Here is a 22,774-nt window from a genome sequence, read left to right as displayed (position 1 = left end):
GGCTGATGCTCTCTCTAGGAGGTTTTTGCCTGATTCTCCTGAGGTCTTAGAACCGGTCGGTATTCTGAAAGAAGGGGTGGTCCTTTCTGCCATTTTCCCTGATTTACGACGGGTTCTTCAGGAATTTCAGGCTGACAAACCTGACCGCTGTCCTGTGGGGAAACTGTTTGTTCCTGACAGATGGACTAGTAGAGTGATTTCTGAGGTTCACTGTTCCGTGTTGGCTGGTCATCCTGGCATTTTTGGTACCAGAGACTTGGTTGGTAGGTCCTTTTGGTGGCCTTCTTTGTCACGTGATGTGCGTTCTTTTGTGCAGTCCTGTGGGACTTGTGCGCGGGCCAAGCCTTGTTGCTCCCGTGCTAGTGGGTTGCTTTTGCCATTGCCGGTCCCTGAGAGGCCCTGGACGCATATTTCTATGGATTTTATTTCCGATCTTCCTGTTTCCCAGAGGATGTCAGTTAACTGGGTTGTTTGTGACCGATTCTCTAAGATGGTTCATTTGGTGCCTTTGCCTAAATTGCCTTCCTCTTCGGATTTGGTTCCGTTGTTTTTTCAGCATGTGGTCCGTTTGCATGGTATTCCGGAGAATATTGTGTCCGACAGAGGTTCCCAGTTTGTTTCTAGGTTTTGGCGGGCCTTTTGTGCTAGGCTGGGCATTGATTTGTCTTTTTCTTCTGCATTTCATCCTCAGACAAATGGCCAGACCGAGCGAACTAATCAGACTTTGGAGACTTATTTGAGATGCTTTGTGTCTGCTGATCAGGATGATTGGGTGGCTTTCTTGCCATTGGCCGAGTTTGCCCTTAATAATTGGGCTAGTTCGGCTACTTTGGTTTCGCCTTTCTTTTGTAATTTTGGTTTTCATCCTCGTTTTTCTTCTGGGCACGTTGAGCCTTCTGACTGTCCTGGTGTGGATTCTGTGGTAGACAGGTTGCAGCAGATTTGGGCTCATGTGGTGGACAATTTGGTGTTGTCTCAGGAGGAGGCTCAACGTTTTACTAACCGTCGTCGGTGTGTTGGTTCCCGGCTTCGGGTTGGGGATCTGGTCTGGTTGTCTTCCCGTCATGTTCCTATGAAGGTTTCTTCTCCTAAGTTTAAGCCTCGGTTTATTGGTCCTTATAGGATTTCTGAGATTAATAATCCGGTGTCTTTTCGACTGGCACTTCCGGCCTCTTTTGCTATCCATAATGTCTTCCATAGATCTTTATTGCGGAAATATGTGGAGCCCGTTGTTCCCTCTGTTGATCCTCCGGCCCCTGTGTTGGTTGATGGGGAGTTGGAATATGTTGTTGAGAAGATTTTGGATTCCCGTTTTTCGAGGCGGAAGCTTCAGTACCTTGTCAAATGGAAAGGTTATGGCCAGGAGGATAATTCTTGGGTTTTTGCCTCTGATGTCCATGCCGCTGATTTGGTTCGTACCTTTCATCTGGCTCATCCTGATCGGCCTGGGGGCTCTAGTGAGGGTTCGGTGACCCCTCCTCAAGGGGGGGTACTGTTGTGAATTCTGCTTTTGGGCTCCCTCCGGTGGTTGTAGGTGGTAATGCAGTTGTCCCTGGGCTGCAGTTTTGGACAGGTGTATCTGCTGATTGCAATTCTGACTGGGGTATTTAGGTTTCCAGGACTCATTAGTCCTTGCCAGTTGTCAATGTTTCTTGGGAGTGTTAGATCTCTGTCAGGCATCTCCTGCTTAGCTGCCAATTCAGCAAAGATAAGTGTCTGTTTCTTTTTCTGTCGCACACATGCTGTGTGCTTATATTCTGTGCTATTCATTTGTTTTCTCTTATCCAGCTTAGACTGTGTCAGTGTTTTCTCAGTCTTGTTGGATTCTCTGGAGTTGCAGATATACGCTCCACATCTTTAGTTAGATGGTGGAGTTTTTGTATTTTCTGCTGTGGATATTTTTGGAAGGATTTTAATACTGACCGCTTAGTATCCTGTCCTATCCTTTCCTATTTTAGCTAGTGTGGCCTCTTTTGCTAAATCCTGTTTCCTGCCTGCTTGTGTCTTTTCCTCTACTACTCACAGTCATTATTTGTGGGGGGCTGCCTATCCTTTGGGGTTCTGCTCTGAGGCAAGGTGGAATTCCTATTTCCATCTATAGGGGTATTTAGTCCTCCGGCTGTGTCGAGGTGTCTAGGATTTGTTAGGCACACCCCACGGCTACTTCTAGTTGCGGTGTTAAGATCAGGGTTTGCGGTCAGTATAGTTACCACCTACTCCAGTGAAAGTTTTCATGTTGCTCCAAGGTCACCTGATCATAACACTTACCCTTGGGAAAATAAAAAATGGGGCGAAAAGATCATATTTGAGAAAAAATATGATTTTTTATTTTTATGGCTCTGCATTATAAACTTCTGTGAAGCACTTGGTGGGTTAAAGTGCTCACCACACATTTAGATAAGTTCCTTAGGGGGTCTACTTTCCAAAATGGTGTCACTTGTGGGGGGTTTCAATGTTTAGGCACATCAGGGGCTCTCCAAACGCAACATGGCGTCCCATCTCAATTGCAGTTAATTATGCATTGAAAAGTCAAACGGCGCTCCTTCCCTTCCGAGCTCTGCCATGCGCCCAAACAGTGGTTTACCCCCATATGTGGGGTATTGGCGTACTCAGAACAAATGGCACAACAACTTTTGGGGTCCAATTTCTTCTCTTACCCTTGGGAAAATAAAACAAATTTGAGCTGAAGTAATTTTTTTGTGAAAAAAAGTAAAATGTTCATTTTTTTTAAACATTCCAAAAATTCATGTAAAACACCTGAAGGGTTAATAAACTTCTTGAATGTGGTTTTGAGCACCTTGAGGGGTGCAGTTTTTAGAATGGTGTCACACTTGGTTATTTTCTATCATATAGACCCCTCAAAATGACTTCAAATGTGATATTGTCCCTAAAAAATATTGGTGTTGTAAAAATGAGAAATTGCTGGTCAACTTTTAACTCTTATAACTCCCTAACAAAAAAAAATGTTGGTTCCAAAATTGTGCTGATGTAAAGTAGACATGTGGAAAATGTTACTTATTAATTAGTTTACATGAGATATCTCTGTGATTTAAGGGCATAAAATTTCAAAGTTGGAAAATTGCAAAATTTTCCAAATTTTCGCCAAATTTCCATTTTATTCACAAATAAACACAAGTTATATTGAAGAAATGTTACCACTATCATGAAGTACAATATGTCACAAGAAAACAATGTCAGAATCGCCAAGATCCGTTGAAGCGTTCGAGAGTTATAACCTCATAAAGGGACAGTGGTCAGAATTGTAAAAATTGGCCCGGTCATTAACGTGCAAACCACCCTTGGGGCTTAAGGGGTTAATAATGTGAAGTGGAAGGTGAATGGAAGAAAGCAACAAGCTTTAATTTAGCTTGCTACCATCACAAGGACTCAACGCTAAGCATAATAAACATATATAAAATATTTATAAAATGAGGTGAACTTTCAAGCAGCAGAAGTGAAGGGTTGCAGGAAATGTACACTATAATAATAATGGCTAAAAATGAATAGAGGCTAAAGTGTGTTCAGTATGACAATTATGGATGAAATGCAATCGTTTTAAGCACAGGTACACTTCACAGAAACACAGAATTGTACAGTGGTACAAGACTATAACAGAATGAGAAGAAACACTCGTATAAGAGAGCGACATGCTGTGCAGCACTGCCATCCATTTTTTCACATCCATAGACCCACGACACTATCAGCATTTACATCTGACTCACCCACCTCAGAACAATGCACCTAATGGTTCTTTTCATCCATGCAAGTTCTTTATTCTTTGTGTAATAGCTGGGATCCGGTCTCTACAGCAACTGGTCCTAGGCTGCAGTGAGTGGGTTGAAGGACATAAGTACTACAAGGAAAAAAAGGTTTTCAATATCATATTATATTGATAGGAGGTGGCAAAGTGGTGAAGAAAATGAGAAGCAAAATATAAGGGGGCAATAATGTAGCCATGACAGGTTGTAAAACAAGGTGGTCCAAATATCCTGCATAAAGAGGAGAAAAAGAGAACAAAATAACAAATATTAGCATCAGAAAGTCAGCCCTTGGAAACCAGAGCCCTGTTCAGCCTCCGCACAAAATCTAAGACTAAACATACACAGTTGAGCACAATTATAATTTTTACAGACTTAAAAAACTGTACTTGCTCTCTGACTTTTTTCAGAACTTTACTCCTAAAATTGCCCAACACCTCTTAAATTATGTTTCCTTTTCTACGTATACACAGTAATTTTAGCCAAGACTTCATTCTTATTAATAACAATATATGAGTATAGTTTTCATGCTATAAAGTACCACAACGTCACTTTATATATTTTTTAACCCCTTAATCGCCAAAAGCCATATTTTAAATTTTTCAAATCTGACGTGTTACTTTAGGTGCTAACTCTGAAATGCTTTTACATATCTCCATGATTCAGAGAATGTATTTTGTGACACGTTGTACTTTTATGTGAATGCAAAATTTGTCGAAGCGATTTGTATTTATTTATGAAAATATCTCAAATTTACAAAAAAAAGTAGAAACATATGCAGTTTATGAACTTTAAGCCCTTAAAACAGATGGTCATACCACACAGAATAGTTAATAAATAACTTACCAAATGTATACCTAATGTCAGCATCAGGGTTTTTTTGGGGGGTTTTTTTTAAAAAAGCTTTTTTTTCCAGGACGTTGGAAAGGCTAAATGTTTAGCATCTATTTCTAAATTTTTCAATGGGGTCTAAGGAGTAACGTTTCTCCTTCTGGAGATAGGAAAGATATATATCTTGGTACCGTGTTAGCCAGTAGATAGAAAAATATTTAGAATTGAGAGTCCTCAGTGGTTGATACCTTTTAATGGCTAACTGAAAAGATGGTAACAAATTGCAAGCTTTCAAGACTACTCAGCTCTCTTCATCAGGCAGACTAATGCAAATTCTGAAGAATCACATATTTATACACAACACAGCACAGAACTGTCATTACGGGAGAGCGATAAGGCTAGGTTCACATTACGTTATGTGAACCCGTTTAATGGACTACGTTACACCTCGGCATAACGCGGTGTAACGTACTTCCGTTAACGCCGCCATTGCTAGTAATGGGCGTGCGATAGCGATGTGCTATCATGTGAGTGATGGACCGCGAACGCTGCTTGCAATGTTCGCGGTCCGTTCCTCGCTAGCGCAGATCGGGGATCTGCGCTAGCGGGATCGGCAAACGCAATCCCTTTTGGGACATTGCATTAGCGCAGTCCGTAGCGCTATGCGCTAAACGGACTGCCCTAACGCAATGTGAACCTAGCCTTAGTGATAAACAGTTGTGTCCATAAATATTTGAAAGTTCCTAGATTAGGAGTGAATGTTTTGTTGTGCTCTGATTGGGTTTTGTTCTGTTATGATGACCCCACATGGTCTGAAGTGCAAATTCCTTAATTGATGTAAAAAGACATAAATCCATGCGACACATTCATTCCTGCACTAAGTGTGTCAAAGGTTGCCATAAATTTATACTAAAAAAGAAAGGAATGTCCAGCTTCACCGAGTCCGTAAAAAAGCGATTTCTTTATTAACAAACTTTAAACATGGAGGATACAGACTTCAGCACAACCATATGGGTAAGAATCTCAACGCGTTTCTGGAGACTAGGCTCCCTTAATCATGTCCATGGTTGTGCTGAAGTCTGTATCCTCCATGTTTAAAGATGTTAATAAAGAAATCGCTTTTTTACGGACTCGGTGAAGCTGGAAATTCCTTTCTTTTTTTGGATCTTGCACGCCTGGACACAGCGGGTCCGTGCTCCCGAGGTTTGGTTGCTGAATCACGGGTGAGCTGGTTTATGTTCCTTCTTAATAAATTTATACTCCCAAATTCTCCTGTCTCTCTTAGATTTGAAGTTACCTTTCAATACAAAAATATGTAGAACTGAGAGTCCTCAGTGGTTGATACCTTTTAAACGCTAACTGAAAAGATTGTTATTTATATTGTGCATAAATATGTGATTCTCCAGAATTTCTTTTAGTCTGTGCCTGATGAAGAGACCTGTGTAGTCTCGAAAGCTCGCAATTTGTTACCATCTTTTCAGTTAGCCATTAAAAGGTATCAACCACTGAGTACTCTCAATTCTAAATATTTTTCTAGCTACTGGCTAACACGGTACCAAGATATAGATCGTTCCTCTTTCAATACAAGTAATTTCAGGTCCATGGTGGCATGATCAGGCATACAATAATGTTTGGCCACAGGTAGATCCATTATTTTTTCTCTTATTGTATGGCGGTGAGAATTTATCCTTGTTCTCAATTTTTGCACTGTCTCCCCAACATACAGACCCCCAGTTGGAGATTTAGTACAAATAATTAAAGGGAAGGTGCCATCAAAAAAATTTTTTTTTCAGAAATTGTAAAAATATAAGAATTAATGATTACATTTTCTTAAAAAATATTATCATTTGTTTATAATTTAGTAAAATATGAAAAATAATTTGAAAGTTTTGGAATTTCCACTTTTAAACACTAGGGGGAGCAGCTGCTGAAATTTCAGAAAAACCTAGTGTACAACTAGCTTACATTACTGCACTGCAGTAATTATGGGCGAGGTCTGCTGACATGTGTGATGTCTCCTCTCCTCTCCTTCTGGGTGTTTGCTAAGGGATTAGAGAGGATGATTTTCAGGAACCCAGTGAGCAGCCATTTTGTTGGTGACTGCAGAGTATGGCTGCCGTCACACTATCAGTATTTGGTCAGTATTTTACCTCAGTATTTGTAAGACAAGAGTGGAACAATTAGAGGAAAAGTATAATAGAAACATATGCACCACTTCTGCATTTATCACCCACTCCTTGTTTTAGCTACAAATACTGAGGTAAAATACTGACCAAATCCTGAGCGTGGACGGCAGCCTTAGGCTACTTTCACACTAGCGTTGTTGGCTGTACGTTGCAATGCGTCGTTCAGGAGAAAAAACACATCCTGCAAGGTTGTCTGCAGGATGCGGTTTTCCCCATAGACTAACATTACCGACGCATTGCCACACGTCGCAACTGTCGTGCGACGGTTGCGTCATGTTTTGGTGGACCGCCGCCACAAAAAGTTACATGTAACGTTTGTTTGTGCGTCGAGTCCGCCATTTTCGACCGCGCATGCATGGCCGAAACTCCGCCCCATCCTCCCTAGACCTTACAATGGGGCAGCGGAAGCGTCGTAAGACTGCTTCCGCTGCCCACGTCGGACATTTCTTTCACAGCATGCGTCGGTACGTCGGCCCGACGCACTGCGACGGGCCCGTACCGACGCTAGTGTGAAAGCAGCCTTATACTGACAAGTAGATGGTCACCGAGGATGGCAGGCAGCAAGGGTTCTGGGAGATATGTGGTGGAGGGAGCAGGGTGACAGCAGCACAGAGTATTTCAGGAGAGCAGTGTGCTGGTCTATGGAGGCACAATGTTCAGTGCGCGGAGCAGCCAGAGATTGTACATAGGGCGCTGTCTTTTATACACATGGATGGACCGTCTGCTTCACAGAAATCCAGGAAACATTTCTGCGGATTGATGGCCTGTTCTGATCCAGACTTTGCATACAGACCCCATTCCCCTCCTCAGATCCTGTCTTCTCCATCCTGTCCTGGCAATATGTGAAAGCGAGGTGACAGGCGCAGTCGGGGTGACGCTGGGAAGGAAATGTAGCCATATAGTAACGATAAAAATGAGACCCCTCTCTTCAGCTGCCTCACCAGCCTTCCCCTGACTACACCTAAATGGAGGTCATGCTGCCCCCTCTATTACCCCAGACCCGCGTGCAGGTGCTCAGCCAGAACCACCATAGAATGGGTCCGCTTTCTGAAGATAATACTGCCATAGTGTTCTCACATAATACCGCCATATAGATCACACATAATACCACCAGTGTTTTCACATACCGCCATATAGATCACACAATACTGCCAGTGTTCTCACATAATACCGACATATAGATCACACATAATACTGCCATAGTGTTCTCACATAATACCGCCATATAGATCACACATAATACCACCAGTGTTCTCACATACCGCCATATAGATCACACATAATACTGCCAGTGTTCTCACATAATACCGCCATATAGATCACACATAATACCACCAGTGTTCTCACATACCGCCATATAGATCACACAATACTGCCAGTGTTCTCACATAATACCGCCATATAGATCACACATAATACTGCCATAGTGTTCTCACATAATACCACCATATAGATCACACATAATACCACCAGTGTTCTCACATACCGCTATATAGATCACACATAATACCACCAGTGTTCTCACATACCGCCATATAGATCACACATAATACTGCCAGTGTTTTCACATAATACCGCCATATAGATCACACACAATACCACCATATAATTCTCACAATACTGATCAAGCATAATACCACCATACAGATCACATAATACCGTCATATAGATCTCACATAATGCCATAATACAGCATGACGCCCGCAGCTCCTGTTATCGCACGCATTGAGTTGTGTGTGCAATGGGGAAAGATATGCAGGGGGGAGAGGAGTGCATAGGAGAGGATTAGATACACGGTTCACCAGACAGTATCACACAAGAGAGGATTAGATACACGGCTCAGCATAATGTCACACAGTATAGGATTAGATACACGGCTCAGCATAATATCACACAGTATAGGATTAGATACACGGCTCAGCAGACAGTATCACACAGGAGAGGATTAGATACACGGCTCAGCAGACAGTATCACACAGGAGAGGATTAGATTCACGGCTCAGCAGACAGTATCACATAGGATAGGATTAGATACACGGCTCAGCAGACAGTATCACACAGGAGAGGATTAGATACACGGCTCAGCAGACAGTATCACACAGGAGAGGATTAGATACACGGCTCAGCAGACAGTATCACACAGTATAGGATTAGATGCATGGCTCAGCATAGTATCACACATGAGAGGATTAGATACACGGGCCAGTAGACACTATCACACAGGAGAGGATTAGATACATGGCTCAGCACAGTATAGTGATAGATGCACGGTGTGATGTCCTGTGAGGAGCTGCAGTGAGAGCAGGGTCGGAGCAGCACAGAGCCTCCCCCATCCCCCTGTTACCTCTCTGCAGCTCCTGATAGAGGACATCAGACGGCAGCACTCCTTCACCCTCTCTAGAGATTACAGGCAGCAGAGAAGAGGACAGGGAACGGCCGCTGACAGTGTGAGGGGAGACAGATGGAGCTGCCCCTCCAACAGCGCAGCTCTCAGTCATAGTAACATAGTAACATAGTAACATAGTAAGGCCGAAAAAAGACATTTGTCCATCCAGTTCAGCCTATATTCCATCATAATAAATACCCAGATCTACGTCCTTCTACAGAACCTAATAATTGTATGATACAATATTGTTCACTCCACTCCACTGTGGCTGAAGCAAGATGGCGCCGATCTCCTGCCTCTGCTGTGATGTGGAGACAGCCCAGGGGGCGTGGCCACATCACAGCACAATGATAGCTATGGGGTCGCCTCCCGACCACAGCCTCCTATGCCCAGGGCTGCCATATTTGCACAGTGTAAGTGTCGTGCTGGGACTCTTACACTGCTGCAAAGCAAAATGGCGCCCAGTGGCTGCAAAAATAATTAATAATAAAAAATATATTAAAGTTAAAAAAAATAATTTTGTATTAAAAATAATTGTTTATATAAACAATTATTTTTAATACAAAAACAAAATTGCGGCACCTTCCCTTTAAGTACACCAATATTTTTCCTTCTGGAGAGTGACAAGCCAAGCCTGGCATGTCAGAGTGAGGAGACAGGAGTTATAAGCCATGCATGCTCCTCTGGGAAATTAAATATGTAAATTGTCTCTTCAGAGAGGAATAGGACTAAGAACTCTAGCACCACTTGTTGGAAGTAGCAATCCTAAAAGTTAATGTCGGCTCATTAACAAGCCTTGCAATCTGACTTAGGATAGAAGCCAATACAGAATCTCAATTTGCAGACATTGTTTTGGGGTGTTGCCCCTCATCAGTGCAATGTATGAGATCTGATTTCTCTAGGTAAGAGGCTCTGGACTTGGGTCTAAGGGGTAACATTTCTCTTTATGGAGAGTGACAAGCCAAGCCTGGCATGTCAGAGTGAGTAGATTTATATTGCTGCTTCTGATAGGCGGCGTTAGAGTTCTAATTTTCTTGCTCTCTGAAGAGACAATTTGCATATTTAATTTCCAAGAGGAGCATGCATGGCTTATAAGTCTCTTGTTTCCTCATTCTGACATGCCAGGCTTGGCTTGTCACTCTCCACAAGGAGAAAGGTTCCCACTTAGACCCCAGTCCAGAGCCTCTCACCTAGCCAAATCAGATCTCAAACCTTTTACTGATGAGTGGAGATTCTGGTTTGGCTTTTATCTTGACTTTGGCTTTATACTGACTTTTATGATTGCGGCTTTCAATAGGTGGTGCTACAGTTTTAGTCCTGTCACTCTCTGAAAATAAAATTTACATATTAATTTTTTCAATGAAATTCACAAGCTGTATTTCTTTTTTTTAGGGACAACTTTGCCTTTGAAATGACTTAGAGGGGCCTATATATCAGAGGTGTCAAACTGCATTCCTCGAGGGCCGCAAACAGGTCATGTTTTCAGGATTTCCTTGTATAGCACAGGGTGCTGGAATCATTCTGTGCAGCTGATTAAATTATCACCTGTGCAATACAAGGAAATCCTGAAAACATGACCTGTTTGCGGCCCTCGAGGAATGCAGTTTGACACCTCTGCTATATATTACAAAAACCACCAAACAAGACCCTATTTTAAAAACTGCACCTCTTAAAAAACACTTTCAGAAAGTTTGTTAATTCTTCCGATTTTTTCACAGGAATTTATGCAACATAGAAAGAAAAACAAAAAGTTAAAAAACTAGAATATTTTTTCCCCAACACTAAAATACTGCTTTAGCAGCAAAAACAAAACAAAACATGGAATCCACAATTTGTTGTGCAATTTCTCCTAAGTACACCAATATACCACATGTTTTGCGAAACTACACCATGTTCCAAATTATTGTGCAAATGACATTTTTCTCTGATTTTCCTAAATGGTGGGTGCAAATGACAGTCAGTCTAATAAAAGTCATCACCCGTTAGCGTATACATCGAATTTTATTGGAGAAACCTTCCAATGATAACAGTATAAGGCTACGTTCACATTTGCGTTGTGCGGTGCTGCGTCGGCGACACAACGCACAACGCAAACAAAAACGCATGCAAAACGCATTGTATTGTGACGCATGCGTCCTTTAATGGCATGATTTTGGACGCAAAAAAATGCAACTTGCTGCGTCCTCTGCGCCCCGACGCTTGCGCCAAAAAAGACACATGCGTCACAAAACGCAAGACAACGCATGTCCATGCGCCCCCATGTTAAATATAGGGGCGCATGACGCATGCGTCGCCGCAGCTGCGCTCGACGCAGCCCCGCAAAACGCTAATGTGAACGTAGCCTAATCTCCAAAATTAATAAAAACTCAAAATGCAGTGTTCCAAATTAATAGGCACAGTAGAATTTCTAAACATTTGATATGTTTTAAAGAACTGAAATGCTCATTTGTGGAATTTGCGGCATTAGGAGGTCATAATCACTGAACAAAAAAGCTATTTAACTCCAAAACATCCGAACAGGCCAAGTTACATGTTAATATAGGACCCCTTCTTTGATATCACCTTCACAGTTCTTGCATCCATTGAACTTGTGAGTTTTTGGAGAGTTTCTGCTTGTATTTGTTTGCATGAAGTCAGAATTGCCTCCCAGAGCTGCTGTTTTGGTGTGAACTGCCTCCCACCCTCATAGATCGTTTGCTTGATGATACTCCAAAGCTTTTCTATAGGGTTGAGGTCAGGGGAAGATGGTGGCCACACCATGATTTTATCTCCTTTTTTGCCCATAGCCGCCAATGACTCAGAGGTATTCTTTGCAGCATGAGATGGTGCATTGTCATGCATGAAGATGATTTTGCTGCTGAAGGCATGTTTTTGCTTTTTATACCATGGAAGAAAATTGTCACTCAGAAACTTTATATACTTTGCAGAGGTCATTTTCACATCTTCAGGAACCTTACCAGCTGTTTCCCCATGATTCCGGCCCAAAACATGACTCCTCCATTCCTTGCTGACGTCGCAGCCTTGTTGGGACATGGTGGCCATCCACCAACCATCCACTACTCCATCCATCTGGACCATCCACAGTTGCTTGACACTCATCAGTAAACAAGACTGTTTGAAAATTAGTCTTCATGTATGTCTGGGCCCACTGCAACCGTTTCTGCTTGTGAACACTGTTTAGGGGTGGCCGAATAGTAGGTTTATGCACCACAGCAAGCCTTTGAAGGATCCTACACCTTGAAGTTCGAGGGACTCCAGAGGCACCCGCAGCTTCAAATATCTGTTTGCTGGTTTGTAATGGCTTTTTAGCAGCTGCTCTCTTAACCCCTTCAAGACCCAGCCTATTTTGACCTTAAAGACCTTGCCGTTTTTTGCAATTCTGACCAGTGTCCCTTTATGAGGTAATAACTCAGGAACGCTTCAACGGATCCTAGCGGTTCTGAGATTGTTTTTTCGTGACATATTGGGCTTCATGTTAGTGGTAAATTTAGGTCAATAAATTCTGCATTTATTTGTGATAAACACGGAAATTTGGCGAAAATTTTGAAAATTTCGCAATTTTCACATTTTGAATTTTTATTCTGTTAAACCAGAGAGATATGTGACACAAAATAGTTAATAAATAACATTTCCCACATGTTTACTTTACATCAGCACAATTTTGGAAACAAAATTTTTTTTTGTTAGGAAGTTATAAGGGTTAAAATTTGACCAGCGATTTGTCATTTTTACAACGAAATTTACAAAACCATTTTTTTTAGGGACCACCTCACATTTGAAGTCAGTTTGAGGGGTCTATATGGCTGAAAATACCCAAAAGTGACACCATTCTAAAAACTGCACCCCTCAAGGTACTCAAAACCACATTCAAGAAGTTTATTAACCCTTCAGGTGCTTCACAGCAGCAGAAGCAACATGGAAGGAAAAAATGAACATTTAACTTTTTAGTCACAAAAATTATCTTTTAGCAACAATTTTTTTATTTTCCCAATGGTAAAAGGAGAAACTGAACCACGAAAGTTGTTGTCCAATTTGTCCTGAGTACGCTGATACCTCATATGTGGGGGTAAACCACTGTTTGGGCACACAGCAGGGCTTGGAAGGGAAGGAGCGCCATTTGACTTTTTGAATCAAAAATTGGCTCCACTCTTTAGCGGACACCATGTCACGTTTGGAGAGCCCCCGTGTGCCTAAAAATTGGAGCTCCCCCACAAATGACCCCATTTTGGAAACTAGACGCCCCAAGGAACTTATCTAGATGCATAGTGAGCACTTTGAACCCCCAGGTGCTTCACAAATTGATCCGTAAAAATGAAAAAGTACTTTTTTTTCACAAAAAAATTCTTTTAGCCTCAATTTTTTCATTTTCACATGGGCAACAGGATAAAATGGATCCTAAAATGTGTTGGGCAATTTCTCCTGAGTACACCAATACCTCACATGTGGGGGTAAACCACTGTTTGGGCACATGGTAAGGCTCGGAAGGGAAGGAGCGCCATTTGACTTTTTGAATGAAAAATTATTTCCATCGTTAGCGGACACCATGTCGCGTTTGGATAGCTCCTGTGTGCCTAAACATTGGCGCTCCCCCACAAGTGACCCCATTTTGGAAACTAGACCCCCCAAGGAACTTATTTAGATGCCTAGTGAGCACTTTAAACCCTCAGGTGCTTCACAAATTGATCTGTAAAAATGAAAAAGTACTTTTTTTTCACAAAAAAATTATTTTCGCCTCAATTTTTTTATTTTCACATGGGCAGTAGGATAAAATGGATCATAAAATTTGTTGGGCAATTTCTCCCGAGTACGCCGATACCTCATATGTGGGGGTAAACCACTGTTTGGGCACACGGCAGGGCTCGGAAGGGAAGGCGCGCCATTTGACTTTTTGAATGGAAAATTAGCTCCAATTGTTAGCGGACACCATGTCGCGTTTGGAGAGCCCCCTGTGTGCCTAAACATTGGAGCTCCCCCACAAGTGACCCCATTTTGGAAACTAGACCCCCCAAGGAACTTATCTAGATGCATATTGAGCACTTTAAACCCCCAGGTGCTTCACAGAAGTTTATAACGCAGAGCCATGAAAATAAAAAATAATTTTTCTTTCCTCAAAAATGATTTTTTAGCCTGGAATTTCCTATTTTGCCAAGGATAATGGGAGAAATTGGACCCCAAATATTGTTGTCCAGTTTGTCCTGAGTACGCTGATACCCCATATGTGGGGGTAAACCACTGTTTGGGCGCACGGCAGGGCTCGGAAGGGATGGCACGCCATTTGGCTTTTTAAATGGAAAATTAGCTCCAATCATTAGCGGACACCATGTCACGTTTGGAGAGCCCCTGTGTGCTTAAACATTGGAGATCCCCCAGAAATGACACCATTTTGGAAACTAGACCCCCAAAGGAACTAATCTAGATGTGTGGTGAGGACTTTGAACCCCCAAGTGCTTCACAGAAGTTTATAACGCAGAGCCATGAAAATAAAAAAAAAAATTATTTTCTCAAAAATGATCTTTTAGCCTGCAATTTTTTATTTTCCCAAGGGTAACAGGAGAAATTTGACCCCAAAAGTTGTTGTCCAGTTTCTCCTGAGTACGCTGATACCCCATATGTGGGGGTAAATCACTGTTTGGGCACATGCCGGGGCTCGGAAGTGAAGTAGTGACGTTTTGAAATGCAGACTTTGATGGAATGCTCTGTGGGCGTCACGTTGCGTTTGCAGAGCCCCTGATGTGGCTTAACAGTAGAAACCCCCCACAAGTGACCCCATTTTGGAAACTAGACCCCCAAAGGAACTTATCTAGATGTGTGGTGAGCACTTTGAACCCCCAAGTGCTTCATAGAAGTTTATAATGCAGAGCCGTGAAAATAATAAATACGTTTTCTTTCCTCAAAAATAATTATTTAGCCCAGAATTTTTTAATTTTCCCAAGGGTAACAGGAGAAATTTGACCCCAAAAGTTGTTGTCCAGTTTCTCCTGAGTACGGTGATACCCCATATGTGGGGGTAAACTACTGTTTGGGCACATGCCGGGGCTTGGAATTGAAGTAGTGACGTTTTGAAATGCAGACTTTGATGGAATGCTCTGCGGGCGTCACGTTGCGTTTGCAGAGCCCCTGATGTGCCTAAACAGTAGAAACCCCCCACAAGTGACCCCATTTTGGAAACTAGACCCTGAAAGGAACTTATCTAGATGTGTGGTGAGCACTTTGAACCCCCAAGTGCTTCATAGAAGTTTATAATGCAGAGCCGTGAAAATAATAAATACGTTTTCTTTCCTCAAAAATAATTATTTAGCCCAGAATTTTTTATTTTCCCAAGGGTTACAGGAGAAATTGGACCCCAAAAGTTGTTGTCCAGTTTCTCCTGAGTACGCTGATACCCCATATGTGGGGGTAAACCACTGTTTGGGCACACGTCGGGGCTCAGAAGGGAAGTAGTGACTTTTGAAATGCAGACTTTGATGGAATGGTCTGCGGGTGTCACGTTGCGTTTGCAGAGCCCCTGGTGTGCCTAAACAGTAGAGACCCCCCACAAGTGACCCCATTTTAGAAACTAGACCCCCCAAGGAACTTATCTAGATATGTGGTGAGCACTTTGAACCCCCAAGTGCTTCACAGACGTTTACAACGCAGAGCCGTGAAAATAAAAAATCATTTTTCTTTCCTCAAAAATTATGTTTTAGCAAGCATTTTTTTAGATTCACAAGGGTAACAGGAGAAATTGGACCCCAGTAATTGTTGCGCAGTTTGTCCTGAGTATGCTGGTACCCCATATGTGGGGGTAAACCACTGTTTGGGCACACGTCAGGGCTCGGAAGTGAGGGAGCACCATTTGACTTTTTGAATACGAGATTGGCTGGAATCAATGGTGGCGCCATGTTGCGTTTGGAGACCCCTGATGTGCCTAAACAGTGGTAACCCCTCAATTCTACCTCCAACACTAACCCCAACACACCCCTAACCCTAATCCCAACTGTAGCCATAACCCTAATCACAACCCTAACCGCAACACACCCCTAACCACAACACTAACCCCAACACACCCCTAACCCTAACCACAACCCTAAGGCTATGTGCCCACGTTGCGGATTCGTGTGAGATATTTCCGCACCATTTTTGAAAAATCTGCGGGTAAAAGGCACTGTGTTTTACCTGCGGATTTTCCGCGGATTTCCAGTGTTTTTTGTGCGGATTTCACCTGCGGATTCCTATTGAGGAACAGGTGTAAAACGCTGCGGAATCCGCACAAAGAATTGACATGCTGCGGAAAATACAACGCAGCGTTCCCGCGCGGTATTTTCCGCACCATGGGCACAGCGGATTTGGTTTTTCATATGTTTACATGGTACTGTAAACCTGATGGAACACTGCTGCGGATCCGCAGCCAAATCCGCACCGTGTGCACATAGCCTAATTCTAAAGGTATGTGCACACGCTGCGGAAAACGCTGCGGATCCGCAGCAGTTTCCCATGAGTGTACAGTTCAATGTAAACCTATGGGAAACAAAAATCGCTGTACACATGCTGCGGAAAAACTGCACAGAAACGCAGCGGTTTACATTCCGCAGCATGTCACTTCTTTGTGCGGATTCCGCAGCGGTTTTACATCTGCTCCAATAGAAAATCGCAATTGTAAAACCGCAGTGAAATGCGCAGAAAAAAACGCGGTAAATCCGCCATAAATCCGCAGCGGTTTAGCACTGCGGATTTATCAAATCCGCAGCGGAAAAATCCGCAGAGGACCAGAATACGTGTGCACATTCCTAACCCTAGCCCTAACCCTACCCCTAACCCTACCCCTAACCCTACCCCTAACCCTACCCCTAACCCTAACCCTAACCCTAACCCTACCCCTACCCCTAACCCTACCCCTAACCCTAACCCTACCCCTAACCCTATTCTAACATTAGTGGAAAAAAAAAAATTTCTTTATTTTTTTATTGTCCCTACCTATGGGGGTGACAAAGGGGGGGGGTCATTTATTATTTTTTTTATTTTGATCACTGAGATAGATTATATCTCAGTGATCAAAATGCACTTTGGAACGAATCTGCCGGCCGGCAGATTCGGCGGGCGCACTGCGCATGCGCCCGCCATTTTGGAAGATGGCGGCGCCCGGGAGAAGACGGACGGGACCACGGCTGGATCGGTAAGTATGATAGGGTGGGGGGGGACCACGGGGGGGGGGGATCGGAGCACGGGGGGGGGAATCGGAGCGCGGGAGGGGTGGAACGGAGCGCGGGGGGCGTGGAACGGAGCACGGGGGGGCTGGAACGGAGCACGGGGGGGTGGAACGGAGCACGGGGGGGTGGATCGGAGTGCAGGGGGGGTGATTGGAGCACGGGGGGGTGATTGGAGCACGGGGGGAGCGGACACGAGCACGGGGGGGAGCGGAGCACTGGACGGAGGGGAGCCGGAGCAGTGTACCGGCCAGATCGGGGGGGTGGGGGGGCGATCGGAGTGGTGGGGTGGGGGCACACTAGTATTTCCAGCCATGGCCGATGATATTTCAGCATCGGCCATGGCTGGATTGTAATATTTCACCCGTTATAATGGGTGAAATATTACAAATCGCTCTAATTGGCAGTTTCACTTTCAACAGCCAATCAGAGCGATCGTAGCCACGAGGGGGTGAAGCCACCCCCCCTGGGCTAAACTACCACTCCCCCTGTCCCTGCAGATCGGGTGAAATGGGAGTTAACCCTTTCACCCGATCTGCAGGGACGCGATCTTTCCATGACGCCGCATAGGCGTCATGGGTCGGAATGGCACCGACTTTCATGACGCCTACGTGGCGTCAAAGGTCGGGAAGGGGTTAATCCGATGAACTTGCCTGGCAGAAACCTTCCTCTTTTTGCCTTTACCAGCACGCACACTTCTGTGCACAGATTCAGCCGCAACTCTCTTCACGGTATGATGATCACGCTTAAGTTTTCGGTAAATATCTAATGTTTTCATCCCTTGACCAAGGCATTGCACTATTTGATGTTTTTCAGCAACAGAGAGATCCTTTTTATTTCCCATATTGCTTGAAATCTGTGGCCTGCTTAATAATGTGGAACATCATTTTTAAGTAGTTTTCCTTTCATTAGAATCACTAAACTAATTATCACGTGTTTCAGATTGATTTCAGTGAACCATTGAGCCCTGAGACACAATACCATCCACGAGTTTATTTGAAAAACAAAACAATTAAATCTTTACGACACTTTAATCCAATTTGCATAATAATTTGGAACACAGTGTACTGATTGGGCACCCGGAAGAGTTCAGAAGAGAAGGAGCGCCAATTGACTTTTGGAGCACAATTTTTGCTGGAGTAGATTGCAGTTGCCATGTTACATTTGTAGAGCCTCTAAGGTGACGAAAAGGTAGAAACCTCCAAAAAATGAAGCCATTTTGGAAATTGCACCCCTTGTCGAATTAATCTACGGGTATAGTGTGCACTTTGTACCCACAAGTGATTTCCGGAATTTTATAATATTGGGCCGTGAACTTATGCATATTAACATCCGTGCTGCCGGAGAAAAATGGACATGTCTACGTGTAAGTCACACGAACAAACGTACATGTGCGCAGCCCCATAGATTATAATTGGTGTGTGTGTAAAGATACCACCACATTTAGCGACGCTGCAGCGATCTAGACAACGATCCCAATCGCTGCAGCGTCGCTGTGTGGTCGCTGGAGAGCTGTCACACAGACAGCTCTCCAGCGACCAACTATGCGAAGTTCCCTGGTAACCAGGGTAAACATCGGGTTACTAAGCGCAGGGCCGCGCTTAGTAACCCGATGTTTACCCTGGTTACCAGCGTAAACGTAGAAAAAAAAACCACTACATACTTACATTCCGGTGTCTGTCCCCCAACGCTGTGCTTCTCTGCACTGACTGTGAGCGCCAGCCGGAAAGCACAGCGGTGACGTCACCGCTGTGCTCTGCTTTCCGGCCGGCGCTTACACAGTGCAGAGAAGCACAGCGCCGGGGGACAGACACCGGAATGTAAGTATGTTGTGTTTGTTTTTTTTACGCTTACGCTGGTAACCAGGGTAAACATCGGGTTACTAAGCGCGGCCCTGCGCTTAGTTACCAGATGTTTACCCTGGTTACCAGTGAAGACACATCGCTGAATCGGCGTCACACACGCCGATTCAGCTATGTCTGCGGGAGTCCAGCGACAAAATAAAGTTCTGGACTTTCTGCTCCAACCAACGATGGCACAGCAGGATCCTGATCGCTTCTGCCTGTCAAACTCAACGATATCGCTAGCCAGGACGCTGCAACGTCACGGATCGCTAGCGATATCGTTCAGTGTGACAGTACCTTAAGTGTCTCTAGTACGTGAGAAAACTGTCACCACATATTCTGGAGACACTGACATATGAAGGGGCCTTAGACAGAAACCCAGATGTAAATGTTCATTGTAGATCACAGGATTGATTATTGATTATTTATTATTATAGCGCCATTTATTCCATGGCGCTTTACATGTGAGGAGGGGTATACATAATAAAACAAGTACAATAATCTTGAACAATACAAGTCACAACTGGTACAGGAGGAGAGAGGACCCTGCCCGCGAGGGCTCACAATCTACAAGGGATCGGTGAGGATACAGTAGGTGAGGGTAGAGCTGGCTGTGCAGCGGTTTGGTCAATCGGTGGTTACTGCAGGTTGTAGGCTTGTTGGAAGAAGTGGGTCTTCAGGTTCTTTTTGAAGGTTTCGATGGTAGGCGAGAGTCTGATACGTTGTGGTAGAGAATTCCAGAGTAGGGAGGATAAATGTGAACCACACATTATTCCGATTTTTGGAAGGTAGAATAAAATAAATTCAAAGCTGCTTAAGTGCTGTTTATTTAGTTTTACACTATTCACTGTGAGATATAAGTGATAAGACATCTTTTTTGTTCGGGTCATTACAATTACGGCGATACCAGATTTATATTCTTTTATGTTTTGCTACATTTACACACTAAACTTGCTTTAAAAAACATAAAATAAATCCACAAATAATTATTGTATCAACATATTTTGAAAGCCATAACTTTTAATTTTCTTTTATCAGGGCTGTATGATGGCTTGTTTTTTTACAGGATGAAATGAAGATTTTATTCACATCACGTGTAACTTTATTCTATTTTTGTTTTCACTGGCAACATTTTTTGGGTGATTTTTATATTCTTTAATTTTGTTGATTTTTTTTACTTAAATTTGTTCCTCAATGCGACATTATATTATTTTGTTATTGTTTTATTGCAGAGCATTAGATCTGTCAGTGCAACACTGGCAGGAGGCCTGTTGGACCATGCTTGTTACAGAGCCTATGAGGCCAATGTACTTGGCATTCTTTGACCACCAGTTGCCATAACAACAATCGGTACCACGTCATGCTTCTCCAGCAGCTTCTCCCTGCCCTGTTCATTTAGTCTTGACATCTCTCCCTATTCAGGCTAGTGGGGTGGGGAGGAGAGAAGGCACCTGGGACTAGCCTCTTGGACTAGACATCCAAGACGCATGGTAGCTTTTCAAAGTAAGCTACTCTGAAACAACACAGCATTTCTGAATAAACTATACATAGCTGCAACAACATAGCCAATCTACAATTCATGATGCCTGTAGTACAAGCAGCATGAATCTCCTGTCAGGTTCCCTTTAACACCTTCACAACATTGGATATTCCGATAAATCCAATTTGTTGAGTTGCGCTCAATGCCAATGCACAATGCAGATGCTCTCTGATTCCAGCTGCATGTCATCTGGGCACCACAAACCTCCTGTCAGGTTATCTGTCAAGTTACTTGGAAGAATATTACATGCAAAAAGTAACACAGGACAGATTTATCTGAAAAGACAGGCTTTAAAAAAAGAAACTTTTTCTTTACAAAGTACCGTACATTTTTATTTTGAAAGGTTATGTGTAAATATTCATAATACAGACACCAATGTCCATGAAATGTCACACACAATCCTGACATTGTGCTTGCCAATAAACTAGATAAAAGATATCCAGATTCACATGGTCAAAAAGGTCAACTATTTACTATATTTTAGATTCACTTTTGACAAATGAAAAAAAAATGTTCACAATTCAAAAGGGTCTAATTATCTAAAAATAGCTCAAACCAATAGCGTGAACTCTCTATCTTCTGTGTAATCTCCGGAAATCCATTAATAGCACCATAAACTCCGTTTTCCTTGCTACCGATCATTCAGGCCTCTGTGAGGCAGTGACTGGTGTTACATGTGAGGGTCACTGTATGTTCCCCCCAGGATGAGCACCGAGGTGTACTGAAGCCATAGGAGTGCATTGCAGTCACGGCGTAGCTGTGGTTGCAATGCAGGCTAAAGTGAGTATAGGTCTTGGACATGCTGGCTGTCCAAAGCAGATTTAGGTAAAACCTGCTCTGGGCTTTTTGTGTTTTGAAACAGATTACAGGACGGTAGTGGTGCAGTCCATTTAATTCTGGGGTGGGTTTTCCATGTGGCTGAAGGCCACAGATTCAAGTTTAAAACCCTGCAGTATAGAGTTTGGGTGTGTCAGGTTCAGAGTCAGTGTTAGTCTGGTGTTTGAAGGAGTACAGAGCAGAAGGCCCTGCAGCACTTCACCTGTGCGAAGCAACACAGGCCAGCGGAGCCAAACAGCCAAGGCAATTGAAAATCCTGGCACTCCACAGCATACATAGCAGTGCAGTCACCCACAGCAAATGGTCTCAGGAATTGGACTGGCATGTTTAGTGACTGTAAACGGGAGGATATAGTTCCGGCTGCGATCCGGAGGATATAGTGAACTGTGTAATGTTGTGAGTAGAACATTAACACGGCGGTGCAGTCGCCCATGACAACAGGTCAGAGGTGGACTGGCATGTTTAATGACTGTAATCCAGAAGATATGAGACCAGCTGTGAACCAGAGGTGGACTGTCTTGTTGCTGGCTGTGAACCGGAGGTGTACTGTCTTGTTCCTGGCTGTGAACCGGAGGTGGACTTTCCTGTTTCCAGACTGCGAACCAGAGGATATCGTGTGCACGACACCTCTTAATTGCAACATATGGCAAGTTGTGACTGAGAAAGACATAATGAGCAGTCACTGCGGATTGTCCAGAAGTATCTAATGAGAGCAAAAACTGCAATACACAGACATCATTAATTAGTGGAAGTCAAATATAAATATTGCACAAGTCTCTTGCATCAAGTCCCGGTACTGCCGCCAGCACTCGGACCGGAGTGTGTGGCTGCATATATTTCTATGTAGCTGAACGCTCCGGTCTGAGTGCCGGTGGCAGTACTGGGAATTGATGAGAGAGACTCGTTAGAGTTTCTCGTATTGAACTCGCAAGTGTGACCTCAGCCTTGGTGAGAGTGATAAGTCCACAGTCTGACAATATCCAGTGTGTAAGACCCCACACTGAAAGGGATAAAATGTGAAGAGTGATGCTCAAATTGGGCTTTTTTTTGATCCAGCAAAATATAAACTCAGATATCATTCAACATTTCGACTTACACAAAGGTCTTTTTCAAGGAGATCAAACAAGAATAGTAATAGGTACAAAAACAGTAAATGGAGGAAAGAAGGTGTAGGGATTTGTATCATCACGTGCAAATAAACAACTCATT

The 22,774-nt window shown here is 43.4% G+C and overlaps 1 long non-coding RNA gene across 1 annotated transcript in view; it reads right to left on the bottom strand.

Annotated features, from left to right (window-relative positions):
• LOC138667481 (uncharacterized) overlaps window positions 1-22,774 on the bottom strand; it is a 161,387-nt gene that overhangs the window by 70,063 nt on the left and 68,550 nt on the right. Inside the window, exon 2 of the long non-coding RNA XR_011318781.1 lies at window positions 3,727-3,853. This is a non-coding gene — a long non-coding RNA (uncharacterized lncRNA). The remainder of the gene's footprint in view (window positions 1-3,726; window positions 3,854-22,774) is intronic.

This window comes from Ranitomeya imitator, chromosome 2 (assembly GCF_032444005.1).
Source record: "Ranitomeya imitator isolate aRanImi1 chromosome 2, aRanImi1.pri, whole genome shotgun sequence".
NCBI lineage: Eukaryota > Metazoa > Chordata > Amphibia > Anura > Dendrobatidae > Ranitomeya > Ranitomeya imitator.
The sequence above is the reverse complement of the archived record's forward strand: the minus strand, read 5'-3'. Positions and strand labels throughout refer to the sequence as shown.